The sequence below is a fragment of the Myxocyprinus asiaticus genome, chromosome 44 (genome assembly GCF_019703515.2).
Source record: "Myxocyprinus asiaticus isolate MX2 ecotype Aquarium Trade chromosome 44, UBuf_Myxa_2, whole genome shotgun sequence".
Classification (NCBI taxonomy): Eukaryota; Metazoa; Chordata; class Actinopteri; order Cypriniformes; family Catostomidae; genus Myxocyprinus; species Myxocyprinus asiaticus.
The window spans coordinates 23,796,662-23,820,054 of record NC_059387.1 but is presented as its reverse complement, the minus strand read 5'-3'; the positions used below and the strand labels follow the sequence as shown (position 1 = coordinate 23,820,054).

At 36.9% G+C, this 23,393-nt stretch overlaps 1 pseudogene; it reads right to left on the bottom strand.

Moving 5' to 3' along the window:
- The window catches only part of LOC127434521 (DNA polymerase alpha catalytic subunit-like), a 101,649-nt pseudogene that overhangs the window by 52,755 nt on the left and 25,501 nt on the right, over nucleotides 1–23,393 (bottom strand).

Below are 23,393 nucleotides of genomic sequence, written 5' to 3'. Positions count from 1 at the left end.
GCGGAAGAAGAATTGTAAACTGTCAAGCCCACACGCCGCTTACAAATAACAAACACGGCAAGTGCCGCTTAATTATTGCTGTCACGTACACTAATCATGACTCACCCTCTGCACCATTTCTTTGGTGTGCATCAAAATCTGTGGGAGACGAAAGACAGCATGTCACCACGGAATATAATAAACACTAAACACAGAACAACTACTGTAGTGTAGAACAATATCAATTTCAAATATCAATTTCAAATCGCTCAAACTACAACATCAAACATACCCACTCATAATGGTGAATGTACATCTACAGTATTAGCAAGAAACACTACAGACAAAAAAGTGCACACACAAAGTCCAAAACACGAACATGAGTGCTCACACATGCAACACACACAAAGAATTTAATTAGCAAATCTATTCAGTAATTCAACATTTATCAAAGGGAGAGAGAAAAAGCCTCTGTGATTTGCTTCTAAATGGAGGATAATTGGCTAAGAGGTCTATTAGCTGCACTGAAATGGGGCTCCAAACCCACACACCAACCGAGTCATTATAAGGCCTAATAGCCTTAATCACCACTGGACTGCATGGCGAGAGAGAGAGTAAAAGGGGAGGGCTGTCCAGCTGCAGAGGGAGATCCATGTAAACCACAGCTGTCAGAGAAAAATAAAGAGACTGACAAAAGGAAAAGATGAAGGGCAAACAGAGGGAGGTGGAAGTGTAGTGTAAGAAAAAAAGATTACACAAAAGAGGTAAAAGAAAGAAAGAAAAAGTGTCCAATAAAGGAAATGGTCTAGCAGACACATTTGAGTTGTGGTGGTCATGTGTGAGATATGGGTTCAAATCCAGCTCGCACTAAAAATGTTGTACATCATGTACATCATTTTACAATTAAGGTCCATATTCTGTTTAAGACTGTATTCTAAAAAAACATGTTTACATGCTCGACAGATATTATAATATTCTGGTAATCAGCATATTCCTATGACAGACGTATTCTTTTCCCACCATTCTCTTCTTCACTATAGCCATTTATTACAATATATTTTAAATAATTCTGCACATTAATTTAATCAACTTGTTAACTCTCATTTATATCATTGACAACAGCACACAAGAACACAAACAAACTGTAGGCCACAAGATAATAATGATGCTTAGTGGTTAACATTAATTTCTTTTAATATTTCTGAAGAATCAATCTCCTCCCCGTTGTGTTTCTTTGATCTCTGGAATTTTTAGGGGCAAAGCACCGAAGATGCTGTAGTCCTTATTGTATCCGTTAGGATTTTCTTATTAGGGGGCCAAAAACCGAAGGTGCTAAAACCCTATTGTATACGTTAGGATTTTCTTATTAGGCGGCCAAGCACTGAAGGTGCTGGAACACTATTGTATCCAGTAGGATTTTCTTCTTCTTATCATTATTATTATTTTTTAAAGCAAATGGGCAGCAAAGGCCGTAAGTCCTAGAGACACCAAACTTGGCAGGATGGTCCCAAATCCCGACCGCTTCTCAGGCTCATACACGCACACCTAATAACTCCTATTGGGAAGGGCCGAAGGTTATGAAACGTCCTATACACAAGCAGGGTGTCTACATGAAGAGGTATAACAAATTTCATGACAATCAGCCACACGGTGGCACTACAATTAGCTAATTCGTGTTTTTGCTAATATCTCCAGAACCGTATAGGCTAGAATACAATTCTAAAGCTTTTCTGAATCAATCAGTACCCCTAAATCATACAGTTACTAGAATTTTCATTTCAGCAACAAACGTTTTCTACCACTTCAATTTATTTGAAAAACATCCTTTTTCAAACTCGTCCTAGGCCATTTGTTCGATTCGCTTAAAACTTGGTATACATCATCTACAGACCCTCCTGACAAAAAGTTGTTAAAAGAATTTTGATATGTCAAAAACAAATGTGTTTTGGGGCATGGCCTATAATGACTAATTAGCCTGTATCTTGCGAGCGATTTTCAAACTTAACAAAACTTTATGCACTTGGACAACAGAACACTCTGAGTTAATATGCCAAGCTTCATTCATTTTTTTTAATGCTAGGGGGCGCTATACCTTCCTAAAAAATAATAAATCCTACTCTTGCAACTGTGCTCAAAGCAGTTGAAATGTCACACCAAAATAGCAGTGTCCACAGCATCCACAGGATCTTTTCTGTCAAATTTGATTATTTTGATAATAAACACCAGGACAGTCTGATGACACATGCTAAATTTCACCAATTTCTCTTGTCAGCAACACATCAAAATTATAATTTTTTTCAACTATGTGAATTACAGATGCAGGATGTTGTACCAATTTTGTCCACCAGAGAATTTCCTGCTTTGACATGCAGTCTACATTCTCGCATGCAAAAGTTTTGGTTTGCTAAGGTCTCCTGGCCTCTTGTTTATTTGTTAAGGAAATGTTTGTTTTTCTTTATCTGGTGCTGCTGTGCGTGAGTAATATTCATCACTGTTTTAAATGCATTTTAGAGAGTGTTAATGTTTAACTTAATTGATTTTACCTCAGAAATGTTTAAATGGAAATATGTAATACTTGTATACATAAGACTTGACTGATTTTTAAGTTATTTATCATCAAAGGTGTTTATTCATCTTCACAAGTTTATTGTTTGTTATCTGTAAACAAAAAGCTTAGTTAGCGCTTCAGTATTATGACGGGCGCAGCTGCAGGTCTCTGTAATCTGACACCACGTATCAGCGAGAGACTTGCTTTAATATGACTGCATTTTGAGCTTATATAATGTAATGTTTATAAGCGTTAGCCTGTATGTGATGACACTTGACCATAAGTTACTCATGCTCAAAAACATCACAGTTAAAACATTTGTCAAATTCACAACACAGCATAATGCAGCATTTGCTGACATGAATAAAACGTGCTACAAATGTTCCTTTGTCGATCCATTCAGCCGTAAGCAGGGGTTGCGTTAACCTAAAATTCTCCATCATTTACCAATTTTTTTGAAAGACTGACAGAAAATTTCAAATGCTGTCCGTCATTTTGACGGATAAAAAATAAGAAAACATTTTCACCTAGTGCATCAGTTTTGACTTCACTTTCTCTCTCACACACACTCCTGCTGCATGTGTGTGTGCCCTGTTTATTTCCTGGTATTAAGATGCATATTAACAGGCAACATCACCATAACACCTGGTAGTATTCATCTCTTTTGACCTATTGTGTTCGGATTTTGAGGACAGGTCTGAATAATTGACTGCATATCAGTCATTACGTTAGTGTGTTACTGCATGATCAGTGTGTCACTTTATTAATAAAGCACAAAAAAAGTATAGTAACAAAATGAAAGTGTGAAAAAGCAGCACATAGTTTCAGCCAATTAATTACATTTAATCTAAGTGCAAACATTAGCCTACGTTTAGATCAGAATTGTCAGTTATTTTAGAGGCGAACCTGCATTAGAGCTTCAGAGATGCATGTGCTTCTCATCTGTGACTATTGTTATAGGCTATCAGTCACACTGAAGAAGTTCAGTGAACCTGGGCATTTTCTGATCAGACAGTTATTTCATTTAAAAGCCGCACATACCGGTAAAGTTAAAAAATCTTGTTTTAGCGCAGTGGTTGATTGACAGGTAGCTACTTTCACCCAAGCATTACTTGGTTTCAACAGACTTGTGCTTGGGCAGTCAAAAATATCATTAAGCCTATCCACTGTCATGTATATGCCATATTTAATGGCTGCTACTACCCTGAATGTAGAACTTATAAAATTAAAACAAGTATGACGGATAAAAATAGACCATGGCGGAAATTTTACAACTCAGTCAAAGTGACAGATAAATATTTTTTCTAGAGCAACCTCTGGCCGTAACTACACAAACATCATCTCAGCATTTACTGTATCAGCAGCATGGACTGGAATCATGCAGATCTAGTGTCAAACGGCCCGCACCAGAGAACTAGTTGCTTATTTGCCAAAGTTTCGAAGTTCAGGGAATTAAATATATTCAGTAGTTATGTTTGAGGTCAACGAAATAAGGCTGCAATTTATTTCATGCCGTCTTTGCGATGTTTCCAAGATGGCAAGCGCTCTCTCGCATGCTAGTGTTCAGAGCCCCTATCCCAGATTTACGTGCATCTAAACATTACATATGCAGAACATTGCAAGCTGCCACACACTACAGCCACAATTTCAGTTTCAAAATAAAAGCCCTAGGTGAAGAAATAAGAAAATATATTACTTGTATATAAAACCAATCTAATCCTCAAATCAATGTTGATAATTCAGTATTAAATTAGAATAATAATCTTGACTGTGTCCCACAGTAATATTTTAGTATTATGCAATGTTCTACTGAGTTCCAAAAATTCGTTTTACACACCTTGTTCATTCACAAAAATGTTTAGGTAAAAATATATGAAGGTAAATAATGCTTTTTATCAGGCTACTATGTATCATTAACTGTTTCCATCCAAGGGTTTTTTTGTGACAAAAGATGTAGAGCATCAAAAAGCTTACCGATATAGCTGATGGAAATGCAAACTATCGCTAAAATTTCACAAGGGTCGACATAATATTTTTTCATTTAACTCTAGCGCATAAACTATGTAGATACTTCAAATGTCATGAAAAACTGGTTTGGAAACCCTTTTTGTTGAGAAAGTTGGCATTAATGCAAAAATGTAGTGTCACATGACAGAATTTACCCCAATCGTTAGCCTGTTTTAAACATGATGACAAGGTATACATCCCTGAAAGCCAATTTATTGTATGTGAAGCATTACTCGCACTGTTATGGATTGGTATTAACGGCATACCTGCACCAATCCGATGCTGCAAACACGTCTGCGTCATGACACTTCCAGGAGTGCCAACACAAATATCTCGTATCATGCACCTGTCATCGACAAGTGCATGGAGAACAAATGGATGGCCATTCTTTGCGATAAAATTAATCGCGGTAAACATCCGTTTATTTATTAAAGTTGCTTTTCCACACCATTCAAAATAATAGACGCCATCATGGAATTAGCCCACAATACAAAAAACATAATTTCTATGCACAAAGATGTTTTAAAATTAAAAATAAACACACAATACTAGCAGCTTCAGTGTGCTTTTTTGGAACTCTAACATAGCCCAATTCTATAAAATTATTGTTTAGCTTCCTTTTGAAAAAATGCTGGCAATATTCCCTATATTAAATTAAATAAATTACCAAACAAAAAAAGAATTAAATTAAAAAATAAATTACCAAATAAAAAAATATTGTTAGGCCTATATAATTGCCTTTTCTTTACACAAACTTAAATTAACCTTACCCTGTTCTGTAGACTAAAAAGTCGGTTAAATGACATTCTCTGCACTTTTTTCAAGACTATAAACTATCAGAACTATTTGTCCAATGCTGAGTTCACTTTCAGAAAACTAGCTTTTGAATATTTTAAAACGTTTAAAAATTTTAAATAACCCTCTTTACCTCGGATCACATTTGCTGAGCTTCTTCAGAAAATGTAAATTGCATTAAGACGCTAAAATTAATTTTAGATGACAATCAAGTTCAGTTGGTCATTAAAAGTTGCTGGACAAATATGCGGGACATAATGCAGTTGTGATGGCAATTCTTTAGATTAGATTATTGTTCAAACTAGACTATTGAATATCAGGAATGTATCATATATGTAAACCCTGATATTACACCGCATCAGTTTTTCTTTAATAATTGTGCACACAGCATATAGACATCAATAGATGGTCCTTACACTAAGAACGAAAGTTTCCCCCACTACTTGGTGCAGGTTGCCAGCTTGAACCGGGCCATGACAACTCACTTTTGGGTCGGAACCAGTGGCAACCTGCGACAGGAGCAACATCAGGACCAATATTACAGTTGAATCAGAAGGGCAACTGTTCCCTTTTGATTGCAATTCCTCTTCTAACTGTATTTATTTGTGAAATTAAAATGACCATAAGTTGGCTAATTTCAATGAACTGTCCCCTCTCTTCCCATTTTACAAAGACTTTGGGGGAAAAAAATTGGGGACATCTGGGAGGCGAAAGGTACACAATTAGAGATATACACACATTTCTGTATGGAAACAGCTTACGGGCAGATTACTCTTGTGATAAACCAAAACGTATGCGACAAAGTGCTTTTTTAGGCATGAAGTCATAACGCACACCATTTTTATCGATAAAAGGCCATTTGAACAGAAACAAGCAGAAGACGGCAAATTTCATTAATTTTTTTTACGTATTTTCACTTTGTCGATAACAACGCAAGAAGTGGATGGAAACTAGGTTACTGTATATAAAATATAAATATAAAAGTCCATATCAATGAAAGTGATTAGATCTCATTCTCCCTTGTGTTCATTTAGTGAAAAACTGGGGAAACATTCCTTCATTTTTTTTTAAATAGATCTAGCCGTTTCAGAGGAAACACATAATTTTCAAGATTGAATATCATCAATAGCCTGAAAAATTGTGATAATTTTTAAAGCCATTGTGCCAACCCTAGTTTACTGCACCTCTTTAAAATCTGTTTTGTTCAAGTACTTTGACAACATTTTTTCTTTACAGTATTATTGCTTTGCTGGATTGTCATATTAGTTTTGTACTACTATTTATTATGCTGATTTCTTATGTTCTCACAGAAAAAAAAAAAAAATACACAAACCAAACATGCACAGTCTTTACTTCACAATATACTTTTGGAATATACTCTGGCGAATTGGTTTACAAGCAGTCCATTTATGTAAAAAACAAAACAAAAAAACATCAGTATAATACAGTATAGACTTACAACAGCATGTGCTGAATAAAGACATATAAAGGTCTTAGATCACATCTAATATTCACAGCTTGTGCTTTGTGGAGTTTATTGTCTACTTATTTTTGAAAGATGCTTTTTTTATTTTTTTTTCAATGTTTTGTCTGCATAATGATTGAAACTACATTAAACAACAATACAACCCATTGAGGAGACTGCAAGATCCCTGTCAGAAATTAAGAGACAATTACAATTTATAGGTATGTGTTTGAGTAAAATGAACATTTTTGCTTATTCTATATACATTTCTCCCACATTCCAAATAAACAAATATTGTCATTTAGAGCATTTATTTGCAGAAAATGCAATATAATAGACATTTTTTGTGCCTTGGTTTAAAAGTAACGGCAAAGTTAACGAGGTTGACGTAAAGAGATTGGTGTGAGGCTATATATCGTAAATGGTTTGTTGAAATGAAACTTGTATGCTTTATCAGGACCATGATCTGAGGGTACATGCACAGTTTGGAGACAGTGCCACCTATGGGTCAAAAAATGTGAAATGGCTATTTTTGCCCATAACTTCTGAACCGTGTGTCTTAAAATCATGGTTGGTGGTTGGAGGTTGGTGTCTATGGATTCGGTGGGTCATGATGCTTTCAATGATACCAATTTTTCTCATATCAACCATACTGTCTCCCCACCATATTGAAATTTAAGAAATTATATATCTTAAATTGTCGGATTTCAAAGAAAATGTATACGCATCATTGACATGATGTCTTGATGATACTTAAAGTTTGGAGACAGCGCCATCTATAGTTCAAAAGATAACTTACACTTGTGCGCGGACTCTAACATCGGTCTCTTTGCCCCTCAGTGGGCATTTTAGTAGTCAAATTAGTGGCTCAGCGTGTTAAAGCACTGGTTTATAGTTCTAAGGGTCATGGGTTTGATTCTGTTGTGGACCAGTGTTAGAGTTGATGTTATATTGCATTGGAGGTCTTTGTATTGTGTTTACTGAATAATTGCAGGGCTTATCATAGATTATTTCTTTTTGCAGTTACAGTTGAAGTCAGAAGTTTACACTAAAGTCATTAAAACTCATTTTTTAACCACTCCACAGATTTCATATTAGCAAACTATAGTTTTGACAAGTCATTTAGGACATCTACTTTGGGCATGATGAATAATTCTCCCAACAATTGTTTACAGACAGTTTGTTTCACTTTAATTGACTATCACAATTCCAGTGGGTCAGAAGTTTACATATACTAAGTTAAATGTGCCTTTAAGCAGCTTGAAAAATTTCAGAAAATGATGTCAAGCCTTTAGACAATTAGCTTCCAATAGGCTAATTGGAGTCAATTGGAGGTGTACCTGTGGATGTATTTTAAGGCCTACCTTCAAACTCAGTGCCTCTTTGCTTAACATCGTGGGAAAAATCAAAAGAAATCAGCCAAGACATCAGAAAAAAAATTGTGGACCTCCACAAGACTGGTTCATCCATGGGAGCAATTTCCAAACGCCTGAAGGTACCAAGTTCATCTGTACAAACAATAGTATGCAAGTATATACACCATGGGACAATGCAGCAATCATACTGCTCCAGGAAGAAGACGCATTCTATCTCTTAGAGATGAACGTAGTTTGGTGCGAAAAGTGCTAAATAATCCCAGAACAACAGCAAAGGACCTTGTGAAGATGCTGGAGGAAACAGGGGCCGGATTCACAAAACGTTCTTAAGAAGAAATTTTAAATTTTAATTTCGTAACTACCATTTTCTTCTTAATTTGTAATTTAAGAAAAAAGTTAAGAATATTTTGTATTCCCAATTAAACTTCTTAAGAAAGTTATTTTGTTCTTAAGAAGAAACTTAAGCATTCAAATTCTCGAAAACAATGTTCTTAAATATCGTTGTAAATAACATCTTAAAGTTAGGATAACATCACAGTTGTCTTAAATCCTAAATGTAAGATGTTTAATGAATTTACTGGGTTTTCATGTTGAGTCTGATGTCGCAGTGGGCTGTTTACATAGAAATGTTATTTTAGACAAAAAAACGTTTGACTGTTTTGTGTTTAATTATATTTGAATTCAGCTTTCAAACCATGCAAATGTTATCACCAAATTCAAACAATAAATTTTGTTTTGAAGCTTCTTAATGTGGTGCCCAATCACGCTAATTCAAATGGATGCACTGCATTCAGCGCTCTCTCTCTCTCTCTGCGATATTTAGAGTTCAAAGAAACATAATAATTATAACATTAGAAAGCTGAGACTCTATTTCACCCCCCATCCACATCCCTATCAGAGTTGGGCACAGCGGAGACAGCCTCTGCCACACTTTCCCATTTACCTGCCTCGTACTTTCCGACGTGATGTTATTATCGAGCTTCCCAATGAGAACTTTTTCCTTGCAGTAATTTCCTCAAGAACCTCTTGTCTGCTAAAGTTTTTGTTTCTTTTCCTCCATGTCAAATTAAAAGTTCTCAAATGGTTAGCAGCAAGTAAATTCTCCTATGACAGTTAATGTCATTAAACTAAAACATCATGCACTTTACATTAAAAAAAATTATTGCAAGGTGCTTGCTACTAAAAAAAAGGTTAATAGATACATTTATGGTTATGATTTACTAGTGTTGAAGTAGCCTACTGAATTTGCTGTTGGCTATGTGACACGGCAAGCCTATGAGCAGGATGATCAGACAATGTCAAAGTCTTTTTATTCTTAAGAAAAAAATTTAAATGTTCTTAAGTAAATGTTTGAGAACTTAGGAACGCTCTTACAAACTTCTTATAATTTCTCTTAAGAACATTTTCGTGAATCCGGCCCCAGGTAGTCAAGAATCTATATCCACAGTAAAACGAGTCCTATATCGACATAACCTGAAAGACTGTTCAGCAAGGAAGAAGCCACTGCTCCAAAACCACCATAAAAAAAGCCAGACTACAGTTTGCAAGTGCACATAGGAACAAAGATCTTACTTTTTGGAGAAATGTCCTCTGGTCTGATGAAACAAATTGAACTATTTGGCCATAATGACCATCGTTATGTTTGGAGAAAAAAGGGTGAGGCTTGCAAGCCGAAGAACACCATACCAACCGTGAAGCATGGGGGTGGCAGCATCATGTTGTGGGGGTGCTTTGCTGCAGGAGGGACTGGTGCATTTCACAAAATAGATGGCATCATGAGGAAGGAAAATTATGTGGATATATTGCAGCAACATCTCAAGACATCAGCCAGAAATTAAAGCTCATCACAAATGGGTCTTCCAATGGACAATGACCCCAAGTATACCTCCAAAGTTGTGGCAAAATGGCTTAAGGACAACAAAGTCAAGGTATTGGAGTGGCCATCATAAAGCCCTGACTTCAATCCGGTAGAAAATTTCTGGGCAGAACTGAAAAAGCATGTGAGAGCAAGGAGGCCTAAAAACCTGACCCAGTTACACCAGTTCTCTCTGGAGGAATGTGTCAAAATTCCACCATCTTATAGTGAGAAGCTTGTGAAAGGCTACCCAAAATGTTTGACCCAAGTTAAACAATTTAAAGGCAATGCTACCAAATACTAACAAAGTTTATTTAAACTTCTGACCCACTGGGAATGTGATGAAAGAAAGAAATTCTGAAATATATCATTCTCTCTACTATTATTCTGACATTTTACATTCTTAAAAATAGTAGTAATCTTAATTGACCTAAGACAGGGAAGGTTTTCTAAGATTAAATGTCAGGAATTGTGAAAAACTGAGTTTAAATGTATTTGGCTACGGTGTATGTAAACTTCTGACTTCAACTGTATATGTCTTGTTCTTCTTTGTCTGTGTTGTTCTTCTGACACATATGGGAGTGATATATTTTGAAAGGATTGAGAAGTTTGAAAACAGCATCACCTATAGTTCAAAAGAACATGGACTGTTTAGCATGGTTATCATGCTACATGCTATGATAGCTTAGCATGCTAATAGGTTAGCATGCTAACTGTTGGATCTTCTGTCTTATAAGGCTATTTGATCACAATGCTAACCTAAGGGCAACATTAGCTTAGCATGCTAATTGTTAAGCATGTCAACCAATGCATTTGTTACGCTATTTGACCACAATGCTATCTGTAGGCAATGTTAGCTTAGCATGCTAATCAGTTAACATGCTAACCAATGCATTTGTGTGCTCTCTAAACTTGTCAAGTCTCTTTGGCATTATTTAGGTATCTCAACTGAGTTGCCATGTGGTTAAAGCATTGGACCATTGCTCAAAACGTTGTGAGTTCTATTCTCGTTAGGATGGCTTTTAATTTTATACTTCTGATGACCTCAGAGTCTTGAAGTTGTGTTTACTACTACATAAGCTGTACTACATGTCTTTATTTCTGTTTGAAATCAAAATTATTATTTTTTTTCATTAGCGATCGTTTTGTACTTGCGGCTTGGAATGAGTCTTTGGCAATGTTTGGCTGTGTAAGCTAATTGGCCTAGTGGTTAAAGCATTGGACTTCAGTTCAAAAGGTTGCGAGTTTAATTCCTGCTAAAGACAATACATTTTTTTTTTTACTATTTTGTCCTTTAAGTCTTCATGTTGTGCTTGAATTCCTGCTTGAATCCAAAATTGCTTTGCCTTAAGACTTTCTATGCTATCTTTTCGTACTCTCAGCTTGAAAATTTATTTTGGCATAGTTGTGAAGTATAGTCTCTGTGGCCTTGTAGTTAGAGCATTGGACTATGGCTCGAAAGGCTGTAAGCTTGTCTGCTGAAGAATGCTTACATTTTTTTTTTTTTTACTTTTATTGACCTTTGAGTCTTCACATTTTGCTTACTCTAATGCGAGGTCGCCAAATTCCTGCTTCAATTCAAACCACTTTGAAGTACCAAAAACATTATTGCAGCAACTATTTTGTACTCTTAAATTTTAATGCAAATACTTAGCTGACTCTGGCAACTGTGGTTTGCTAATTCTCAGCCTGGTATGTCCCACTGGTGACTGTCAGTGTTGTGCCTCTGTAGTACAGTGGACTGTCAATTGGACTGTTGAACAGAAAGTCGCAAGTTCAAACCAGAGCATGGGAGCAGAGCGAAGATAATTCCAACTGAGCGGAGAGCGCCTTTTTTAGATTCCACTCTGCTCGCTTAACCCAGAATTAGCAAATATTCCTTTTGGAATGTGTCACATTGCCAGAAAGCACAAGGATGTGCTACACAAACATGGTAGTGCAGCAAAAGGTGAGCTCGTAGGCTACACTAACATTCGATATTAAATTGATATATAAGTAGATAGTGGGGTATCTTGTTGTTTTGCAATCATGTCAGTGCATCTGCCAGCTAGATGCAGGCCCGGTTCTATGGGGTTGTGAACGTTAGAGTACCCTCAATTGAATATGTAAGCTTGATAATACTGTATATTGGCCAAGAATATTTCCTTGAATCCCGGCAAACACACAAAAAATCATCAAAACGAATAAACGTGTGATCTTTCAGATTAATGTGTCCTTATTTGCAGGCACAGCATTCTGCTTGCATGCCTCCATTGTACAATTGAGCATTTGATTGGTAAATATTTCCGCTCTCGCATAGAGAATTTCATAGCGGAATTATCTTACTTAATCGAATGCCTGTTGCTTTCGATTTCTGCTTCGGGATAAAGTGCACATAACTGCTGGTCAGTTTTCCAAAGCCAAATCCACACGATAACTGAAACGTCAAAAAACTGACTCTACAGTAGACTGCGGATAACATCTTCTGACATCGTTTGCTGCATTCATGCACAGAGAAAAAGCTATAAATGATTGTACATTAGAAAAAAAAAAGTTCTCAAACTAAGGCAGTGTAATTTGTGAATTAAATAATTTTTATTTGTTTTGGGATCATTAAACATGCTTTCATATAATAAATACAGTATTGGGCAAAATCTCACTTTGACAAATTTTTTTATTTGTTAAATCCATGGTTAAACCCTGCTATACATATAAAGAGCACATGCACAACAAATGATTGTTTGATTCATATAAAGTCCAGATTCACTTTATGCTGCTTTAAAAATATCAAGGAAAAACAAAAGGGGTGCATTGTATCTACTAATATAATAATTATTATACAATTAACCACAGTCCTTTAGACTGCATACAATTCATACATATAAAATTGTAGGGAATTTTAATCAAGCAGCAATACTGAAAGACAAAAACATTCACTGCTCTTTTCTGGATAACTTAATACGCCCTTTAAAACTGAACACAAAATTAGGATGAGAAATTGCTCATTTTAATTTACAGACCTAAAGTCTGATAGCATTATATCATTAACCTATTAATTTATCAAATCTACAGTAGCCTAACAATCATTCCGTGGAGACAACAGAAGAACATTTATGAATTTCACTTTTACCTGTATTTCCTGGTACCAGTCCATGTTTTCATTATTGCCATAAACGACTTGAACAAACTTTAAAGTTGGAAAGATTGTGGTTTTCTGGGTCAGTTGTGTCACTCAGATCCAGTTTATTCAGAAAAGTGCAAATTTGCGTGTATGCAAGTTTCTGCGCCACCGCACATCTGTTTTATCACTTGTAGAGGCATGTTTGATGACTTGTAAATAAAGGTAATTTAGAACTGAATAAAATGTTAAGGCATTATTTGAAGATGTTCAATGACATGTGTGCTAACAGAGAAATATTTGACTGATTACAAATAATAACGAAGGTCTGTTAGACCTGATTATCTAACAGCCGTTGTAAATCATTACAAAATAAACAGTGAGATTTTATATACTAAAACACAATGCAATCACTTAATTTCAGATGTGTACATTATTAAGTATTTGATAATTTAATAAATGTCAGCCTATAGCCTAGCCTATATTTCACCCAGAGGTTAGCCCATGTGGGCCAATGTAGCCACCCCCCTGTGTACATGCCCGGAAACAAGTATACTACAGAGACATTTCATGTCGGAGTGGGATTTGAGCAAACTTTTTTTTTTTACCAGTGAGTGGTACTTGAGCGGAGCGTTCGCTTGGGCCGTGAGCGGAGCGCACGCACATGGAGCGGGTTATTGAGCGGAGTGTCACACCACTCAGCTCACATGCTCTGGATCAAACCCATCCTTGGGTGACTTGAAATATTCTGGGGGGTTTTTCTTTGTCAATTGATCCCTATGTGTTCTTTGGGTTGTGCTTAGTGTTGTGCAGTGGTTGCCATGCTGGAGCATTCGTGTTTTGATGCAGTTTGAGAAATATAAAAACTGTTTTCTGAACGAGTAACATAAGCAAAGAACGGTGTTACATAGGCTAAATCTACCTTTGCATCCTTTCATGCTCATATTTTACAATGTGAAATGTGGTTTTGTGAGGGCTTTAAGTGCAAAGATACCTTGCCTGAAGCATGACCTGAGGCAGCGAACAGGAAGGGATCTGCTCAGATCTGTATCAGCTAAGATTCTAAGGGTTGACCCCGAGACCCCAGTAATTTGCGCTGTGTGAATAAAGTGTTTACATGACAGGATTCTGATTAATAAAAAGGTACATGGCATCTAATTCTGAATGTTAGAAACCTTAATTTTGGCTTACTGCAATCGTTTACATGACACATTCATATCAGTAGTAGGAATACGGCCAAATTCAGATTAATATAGGAATGCTCTTGTGCATATAATGTGGTCACTGTGTCCCATTCGCCCCTTTACATTTAATTAACAATTTCTCAATAAAATGCCAAAAAGCCTCCAAAAATTATAAAAAAGGTTGTGACTTGTAAGTGGGTTTGTGGGATAGGCAGTGACATGTAGACAGAGAGAGACACTGTCCATAACTGAAGTGTCAGGATAACAGTGACTGTTTACTCAGGGTGTCCTGCCTTATGCATATACTCACTGCCGCTGTGCAGGCATGCAGGGTGACCTCTATGGGAGAGCGACTCAGACAGGTGGGGGGGTCTGCAGGGGAATAAGGGGTGCTAATCTGAGGCCTCAAAGAGACAGGGACACACTGCAGCCTGTCAACAGCAATTGAGCAAGACACCGGGATTCATGCCCCCCGCACACATACGAGCCAAGCCCAAGTCCCCAGAGGGACAAGGCTATTTCAGAGCGCGGGAAGCTCCACTCCTTGAAACTGGAGCAGGACTTAAGCATGCTTTATGAGGTGTAACATGCCTCCCCGAGGGAAGCAGGAGGTCAGACCGGAGTAATAACAGAATAGCTGTCGGTATTAACCAACACGGCCAAGGTCAACCCAAAACGCACAGAAAGACACACCTAATTACGCAGAATTAAAGACCTCATTTGTGGTTTGATGTGTGTTGTCTCATTATTCAAAGCAGATTTTCACATTTTTGAAAATGAGTCTACAATGCTGAAGTGTTTGAGTTGGTTGCCAGGGCAGTGCTATTGTTGGGGTATTCTGAGTGGTTTTAGTGAGACGCTATGCATTTGCAAGGGTTTTCAGGGTCAAAAGAGCCCATTTCTAAAAGGCCCCTGCATACTTCATATGAACTCAAAGAACAAACTGGTGTGATGTCATTTAGAACAAAATCTGGCCAAAAAGGTGTTTGAGTTCGTTTTGGTGGTTTGTAACATCTTGCTGGGTGAACTATTAGGAAAACTTCGTACCGACTGCAAAACACCTTCTTAATGCCATTGGTCCACATCATCGGTAGATATGACCTGGAGCTCCACCTACATTGAGGCTGACAACTAATTCGGTTTACATTGTTCAGTCAGTCAAGATTAGTCAGCATGAACACAGCAGCGTGCAGAATTAGCAAGCTGGTGCAAACTTGCCTACATATGTACGATCGTTATGATCAGTTTCATCATAAATTACAATAACAGAGGGTAACCGGCACTTATTATGGTCACATATAGCACTAGCACATTAGCACATGAATGAAGTAAACATTACAAATTATACATATCCACTGAATATATATTAATTTAAATCATCATCTTGTAGTTAAACAGCTTCTTTTACTGATCTCGTGTGAATTCTACTCAGAATGAGGCATGAAGTCATTGATAACACATTTTAATGTCATATTAGTTTTGTTTTACATGTAGTCTTGAATGTCCTCATATTTAAATGTACCTCTAAATGCCTCCCACAGCAGCGTGGCCAGTGTCTGAATGTTAAGGCCAAAGTATACTTCGATTTTGATGCGAACGCTCAGTGTCTGCGTACAGCCGAATGCAAGTGTGAGTGGTGGTGGCGTAGTGGGCTAAAGCACATAACTGGTAATCAGAAGGTTGCTGGTTCAATTCCCACAGCCATCACCATTGTGTCCTTGAGCAAGGCACTTAACTCCAGGTTGCTCCAGGGGGATTGTCCCTGTAATAAGTGCACTGTAAGTCGCTTTGGATAAAAGCGTCTGTTAAATGCATAAATGTAAAAGTCTGTCAAACTATACTCCATATGATTGTGCGCACATACCGTATTTTCAGGAATATAAGTCACGTTTTTTTGCATCATCTGAAAGGTGCTGCGACTTCTAATCTGAAGCGAGTTATATACATAATTTATTAGGTTGGCTTGAAAAAAAAAAAAACTACCGATCTACTATTTAAACGTATTAATAATAATAACAATAATAATATTATTCTTAAGCTAAATTTCTCACACTAACTCTTCCTAGAGCTTTTAAGCTACATGCACCAAACTTTGCATACACCTTCAGACTGATCTCGAATAGTGTGCCTTATCTTTTCTAACTGATTGTAATTACGGTATTCCCATAGTGGACAACCGAACAGGCCCAATTTCCCATTTACTCCCATTCAAAATTTCAGACTAGACTTGCTGCCAAAGCTTTCAAGCTTCATGCACCAAATCCGTGATACAGTTGAAGTCAGATGTTTACATACACCTTAGCCAACTACATTTAAACATAGTTTTTCACAATTCCTGACATTTAATCGTAGAAAACATTCCCTGTCTTAGGTCAGTTAGGATCACTACTTTATTTTAAGAATGTGAAATGTCTGAACAGAGAGAATGATTTATTTCAGCTTTTATTTCTTTCATCACATTCCCAGTGGGTCAGAAGTTTACATCCACTTTGTTAGTATTTGGTAGCATTACTTTTAAATTGTTTAACTTGGGTCAAACGTTTTGGGTAGCCTTCCACAAGCTTCTCACAATAAGTTGCTGGAATTTTGGCCCATTCCTCCAGACAAAACTGGTGTAACTGAGTCAGGTTTGTAGGCCTCCTTGCTCACACACGCATTTTCAGTTCTGCCCACAAATTTTCTATCGGATTGAGGTCAGGGCTTTGTGATGGTCACTCCAATACCTTGACTTTGTTGTCTTTGAGCCATTTTGCCACAACTTTGGAGGTATGCTTGGGGTCATTGTCCATTTGGAAGACCCATTTGCGACTGAGCTTTAACTTCCTGGCTGATGTCTTGAGATGTTGCTTCAATATATCCACATAAATTTCCTTCCTCATGATGCCACCTATTTTGTGAAATGCACCAGTCCCTCCTGCAGCAAAGCACCCAAACAACATGATGCTGCCACCCACATGCTTCACGGTTGGGATGGTGTTCTTCGGCTTGCAAGCCTCACCCTTTTTCCTCCAAGCATAACGATGGTCATTATGACAATTTAAACAGTTCAATTTTTTGTTTCATTAAACCAGAGGACATTTCTCCAAAAAGTAAGATCTTTGTCCCCATATGTACTTACAAACTGTAGTCTGACTTTATTGTGGTTTTAGAGCAGTGGTCTCTTCCTTGTCGATATAGGACTCGCTTTACTGCGGATACAGATATCTGTCTACCTGTTTCCTCCAGCATCTTCACAAGGTCCTTTGCTATTGTTCTGGGATTTATTTGCACTTTTCGCACCAAACTACGTTTATCTCTAGGAGGCAGAATGCCTCCTTCCCGAGCGGTATGATGGCTGTGTGGTCCCATGGTGTTTATACTTGCATACTATTGTTTGTACAGATGAACGTGGTACCTTCAACCATTTGGAAATTGCTCCCAAGGATGAACCAGACTTGTGGAGGTCCACAATTTTTTTTGAGGTCTTGGCTGATTTCTTTTGATTTTCCAATGATGTCGAGCAAAGATGCATGAGTTTGAAGATAGGGCTTAAAATACACCCACAGGTACACCTCCAATTCAGTACACCACCAATCAGAAGTGAATTGGCTAATTGTCAAATGGCTTGACATCATTCTGGAATTTTCCAAGCTGCTTAAAAGCAAAAAAATTCTGACCCACTGGAATTGTGATATAATCAATTAAAAGTTAAATAATCTGTCTGTAAACAATTGTTGGAAAAATTACTTGTGTCATGCACAAAGTAGATGTCCTAAACGACTTGCCAAAACTATAGTTTCCTAATATTAAATCTGTGGATTGGTTAAAAACATTAGTTCAACCTAAGTATATGTAAACATCAAAACAAACTAGCAACACCTAGCTATATGCTAGCAATACCTAGCAACATGATAACATCATCTAGCTAAGTGCTAAATCATGTTAGCAATGCCTAGCTAAGAGCTAAAACATGCTAGCGACATGCTAAAACATGTAAGCAACACCTAGCTAAGTGCTAAAACATGCTAAAACATGTTAGAAATGCCTAGCTAAGTGTTCCATCTATCAATAAACTTTCAGACTTTGCTTTTTCAAGCCAACCTAAAGTTTGTCCACAAACTTTTCTATCTAGTTAGAAACTGACGTCAGCCGGTCAAACACGCTGCACAATAAAACACATAAGCCTAAGCTTACACATAAACAGATGAAAACATCAGCCATAGAGACAGTAGACTAGTGTTTTAAAGATCCCTATTCAGAGTATTTTGCCTTTAAAACTGGCTGCAGAAAATAATTTTTAATATTCTGTTCCATCATGACAATATTGATCTAACAAAGACTGCTTTCAAACGCAACTCCTCTCATGCTCACAAAATGAAGTTTCTTCACAGTAAAAACATTAAATCAGTGAACAGGATAATTAATGCATAGCAAACAGGGTTTCAAATATCAGAAATTTTCACAGATAGACAGTCAGTAAAATAAATGAATGGAATACAACAGGCATGTTGTTTTACTCACAGACTAAAAGCTGTTTATTTGTGCACAGCATATTTTTCATGGAACACAAACATTATATGAAAAAAATGATATATTTAATTAAAGTAGATTCTACTAAAATAAGCCCAAAAACACAGCGATAGGATGCGTAAATTTTGAGGGACTCTCCACGGAGAGCATCTGACATGCTGTGAATGACTGAATGAAGGTTGGTTGGGCAGCTGCTCCCGGGTCCTAGTGCCTGCCGCATGCAACCTCTGTCAGTGCGACTTATATTCAGATGCGACTTATCCGTGGTTTTTTTTTTCTCAACGTGATTTTAACCAAGTGCGACTTAGTCAGATGTGCCTTTATTTCCGGAAAACACGTATTTGGTGCATGCGCACTACGACTGCTATGAGATACTGGACTATTTCTCTTCAGGAGTTTAGACCCATAAAGATGTCTTTATAGTAATTCAGACTCGAGTTATACAATTACAGGTATCTCTTGACGTGCACATCCACTGTTGAAATTTTTACCTTGGTGTCCTGTTGTTCAGCAGCGATTACGTCTTCTAGCGCGTCTTCATGAAAACAACGGCTCAAATGTGAGTGCTGAAATCTTGTGGACACACTAATTAGTGCAAATAATTCCAGGCACATGCACATTCTGCGCGTTCAAAGACATGGCGTTAGAAAAATCGGGCTGTACGCATTCAGTACCCGTGCAATCTGCTGATGATGAGATTTGCATCACGTGTCAGTACACGGACGCTCAACGTTCTCGTTTGAATTAAGTATACTTTGGGCACTTTTCACAAAAACCTTTGTCTTAAAATGGTTATTGTATAGCTTGGAACATCCTATCTGCCAGCAACCAAAAAAAATTGTGTCCAGGTGTACCTAGGAGAATTGGTGTCATTTTGAAGGCAAAGGTTGTCACACCACATACTGATTTAGCTTTTTGGATGCTTACTAGACTTTCTATTATGTTTACTGATAAATTCAAACTATTTATGGAATTCTTTTTGAAGACATCCTCACTATGCTTAAAACTTTTGCACAATACTTATATACTATATATATATATATATATATATATATAAAAAAAAATCACAATTCATACATAATATATATACTGTACATACATAAAGATATGTGGTGTGCAGAATTTCATTCATTTTGTGTTTATTCTATGTTTACAAGGAGGATGTGACCAGGAGTATGTGATTTTGCTTGTGTGGTTTCAGTTAAGGCCTGTTCACATTTCCATTTTTTCGGTGCGATTATTTGTATGCAACAATGCATACCTAAGGCGCTATTCACATCGGGTCCAACAAATTGCCCGCCAACAATCCTAAGGTTTCTTTTATGGAGAGCGGTCCAATTGTTTTTTCTTCGGACTGCGATGAAAACTGAGTAACCAATGAGAAAAGGGCTTTTTGTAATTTTTCCAGAGTCGTTGCAGCTGCTCAATCCAGCATTAGTGCCGCTAATCAACTGGCAAACACCAGCATTGGATGTGCAGCTGGTACCCCCAAAAATTATTTACTTAAAAATAAATAGTTGCAGTTCAAACATAAGTCTGCTTATAGTGTTTTGTCTTAATGTACATTATTTAATATGCAACCATATCACATTCTCATGGCATTAAAAACAGCAGCTAGGTTCCGCAATTTGTTTGCACTAAGCTTGTTGTAAAATCCCATAAAAAAAAACTAAAAAAAAACTCTTTACACGCAATACTTTACTGTAGTAGACAAACGAATTGCAGAACTACAATGCTAATTTTATTGCAAGGATAATGTAACAAAGTACTGTAATAATTTAAATAAAGAAAAGGCCGTGAACCAGTGTTTTCTTATATATAATTTTTTAATATTATGCATCATGTTTTATAATATACCTGTTATTCTTAATGTACATTATTCCATGTGCGTTTATATCACTGTACCTTGTGTTACATTATCCAGGCATTAGTCCAGGCACTATAAAAAGAGAAGTTGGGTTCAGGAGTCTGTTTGGAATACTTGTAGCAAAATACAAGTGCAAATAAATATCCAACAGCACTCTTAGGCAGAGATTAGGCCTATATACTCCTCAAAAATGCATCAACACCATGGGAAGAGCATAATGAAACCATTTGCTTGAATGCTTTAACAGCATTCAATATATTAATCTCTAACAGCTGAAGGTGCGCAGGAGACTGGTATAAATGTTTGTAGAACAGCAACAGCGCCGCCCACTGTACAGGGGTGAAATAGTTTCACTTCTTTTTTTCTTTTTTTTAACACACTGAATAGACCTTCCGTCAGAGGTTTGTCATCTCGCAAAATCGTCACGGATTTGGCGTGAACAGGCCTTCAGTCCTAAATTTTTCTAAAATTAATAATAAATTAGTGCTTTCTGTGTGTGAAAACGTTCGTACACAGATTTTACGCACAAATGCGTTCCTATGCACAGTTAGTAAATGAGACTCAGTACACATGTTAACATGATTTTAGAATGACAAAACAGCACACTAACCATATCTGTGGTTATATCCGAATCTATCAACTTTGGGATCATGACAACATTTTAAAAAAACAAAACATCTGCACTGTACATAACAGATTTGTATTTACACTGTACATAACAGACTGTATTAGATTTGCACTACCCGTGTGTATGTATGTATGTATGTGTCTGTACGTATGTGTATAATTAGTTTTATTTTTTATTATTATTACAATTATCTGTCTTGCTGCTGTTTTTGTATGGTTGTACACTGGAAGCTCCTGTCACCAAGACAAATTCCTTGTATGTGTAAGCATACTTGGCAATAAAGCTCATTCTGATTCTGATTCTAATAACCTTGCTAAGACCTGTGATCCCAGTACGTGATTTTAATCACACTAAAATCATGTTAACAAGTGTTTAATGTTTACATCTTCTGGTTATACAGATGAAACGGTGTGTATTTTAACATTTATGGACTGGCCCAATTCATTTTCATTGTAAGTGCCTTTCTGCGACCGTTATTTAAGATTTTGTTTTAAAGGTGCACGCAGTAATTTTCTTTCCCCATTAAAAAAAGTTTTACTTCTTAAGAAATGAATTGTAGGTTTATAATATGTGTATAAAATCATGAGCACTCACATGGGATGAGGACTCTACTGTATCAGTAACCTTATAAAAGCTGTTTTATTCTACATGGGGCAGGGGCGCCCTCACCATGTGGGCTGCCATTTTAGAATCACATGACCAGCTGAATACTACTCGCTTAATCTCAGTAACCATCTTGTTATTGGACACTTTCACTCTTGGATTAAATTAATTATGGCTGATTGTGAATAGTGAATTTCTACACTGGCATCTGTAACTGATAACTATTGATTTTTAATGATGCTGCATCCACACCACCAAATGTCACTGTAAGACCAAGATGACACAAGCAAAAAGCTACTGAGTATACCTTTAAATAAACGAGGAACAAGTCAAAAATATTTTTTGTGGAAAATAACATTTATACAAATACATTATTCCACAAATGCTGTTGACTGAGCTTAACTTTTACTGAAACTGGAACATTACTTTAATGATGAATTGTGGCACAGCGACTTTACAAAAGTGTGGGATAGCTGTACTCATCCAGCTCTCCAGCACAGTACCCTTAGGACTCACACTTAAGTTGCACCACCATAGTTGTATGTGTGTTTGATCTTGAGCAGGTGAGTTTATTTCACAGGCAGCCATAATGTTACAGCCACTTAGTAACGCAACTGTACACTATTACACAGTTCATTTAGCTCCATGTTAACACTGACAAAGTCAGATATTAACTGAGAGCAGGAGAAAGGGAGGGAGAGAGACCAGGGAAAAAAGGGAGAAAAGAAGCTTTAATGTGATGAGTTATATTACACTTGTATAGTTTTCCATGGCCCCTGTATGTCCACGTATTATGACAACAAAGACAGGTTGAGGGTGGGGTGTTGAAAGCAGCTGAAAGACAAGTCATTTGACCATGGCTCAGAAATGATGGGGGGGTGGCCCGTTTTAAATGCATGCCGACTAACACATCTGAGAGTAAACATACAGAGGACACAGAGCCCCTGACGTCTGGTGACTGCTTCAGTCACATCCTGTAAGCAAATCTATACCAAACAAAAACTACACTTCCAAATGTATCAACACAGCTACTGAAATCCAGAACACCCAACACATGAAAATAAAGCCTCCCCGGCCTGAACAGTATGTACTTCAAATAAAAATAAATACATATGCATAGGTAGCATTAGTCTCAGTCTCAGATGATGTTGTCAATGGACCGCCCACAGTCCGCTCAATGATGGTCTGATGTCACATGGCATATACAGTGAAAGCGGTCAGCTCATAATCAGTGTTCCCAAAAAGCACAACAGTCTGCTTCCGGAAGTTAAAAATCACATTATTTATTTTTTTTTACGATAACTTAAAAAGATAACTTAAAAATTTTTAAAGACAGAGCTACCATGAGCTCAGAGATTTTTAATCATTGGTTTATGCTATTGTTGAAGCCATCAGTCATTATTTCAACTTAATTTTTTTATAAAATCACATTCAGTAGTGGAATTTGTGCTATAGAACTACACTACCCGTCCTCTAGCAT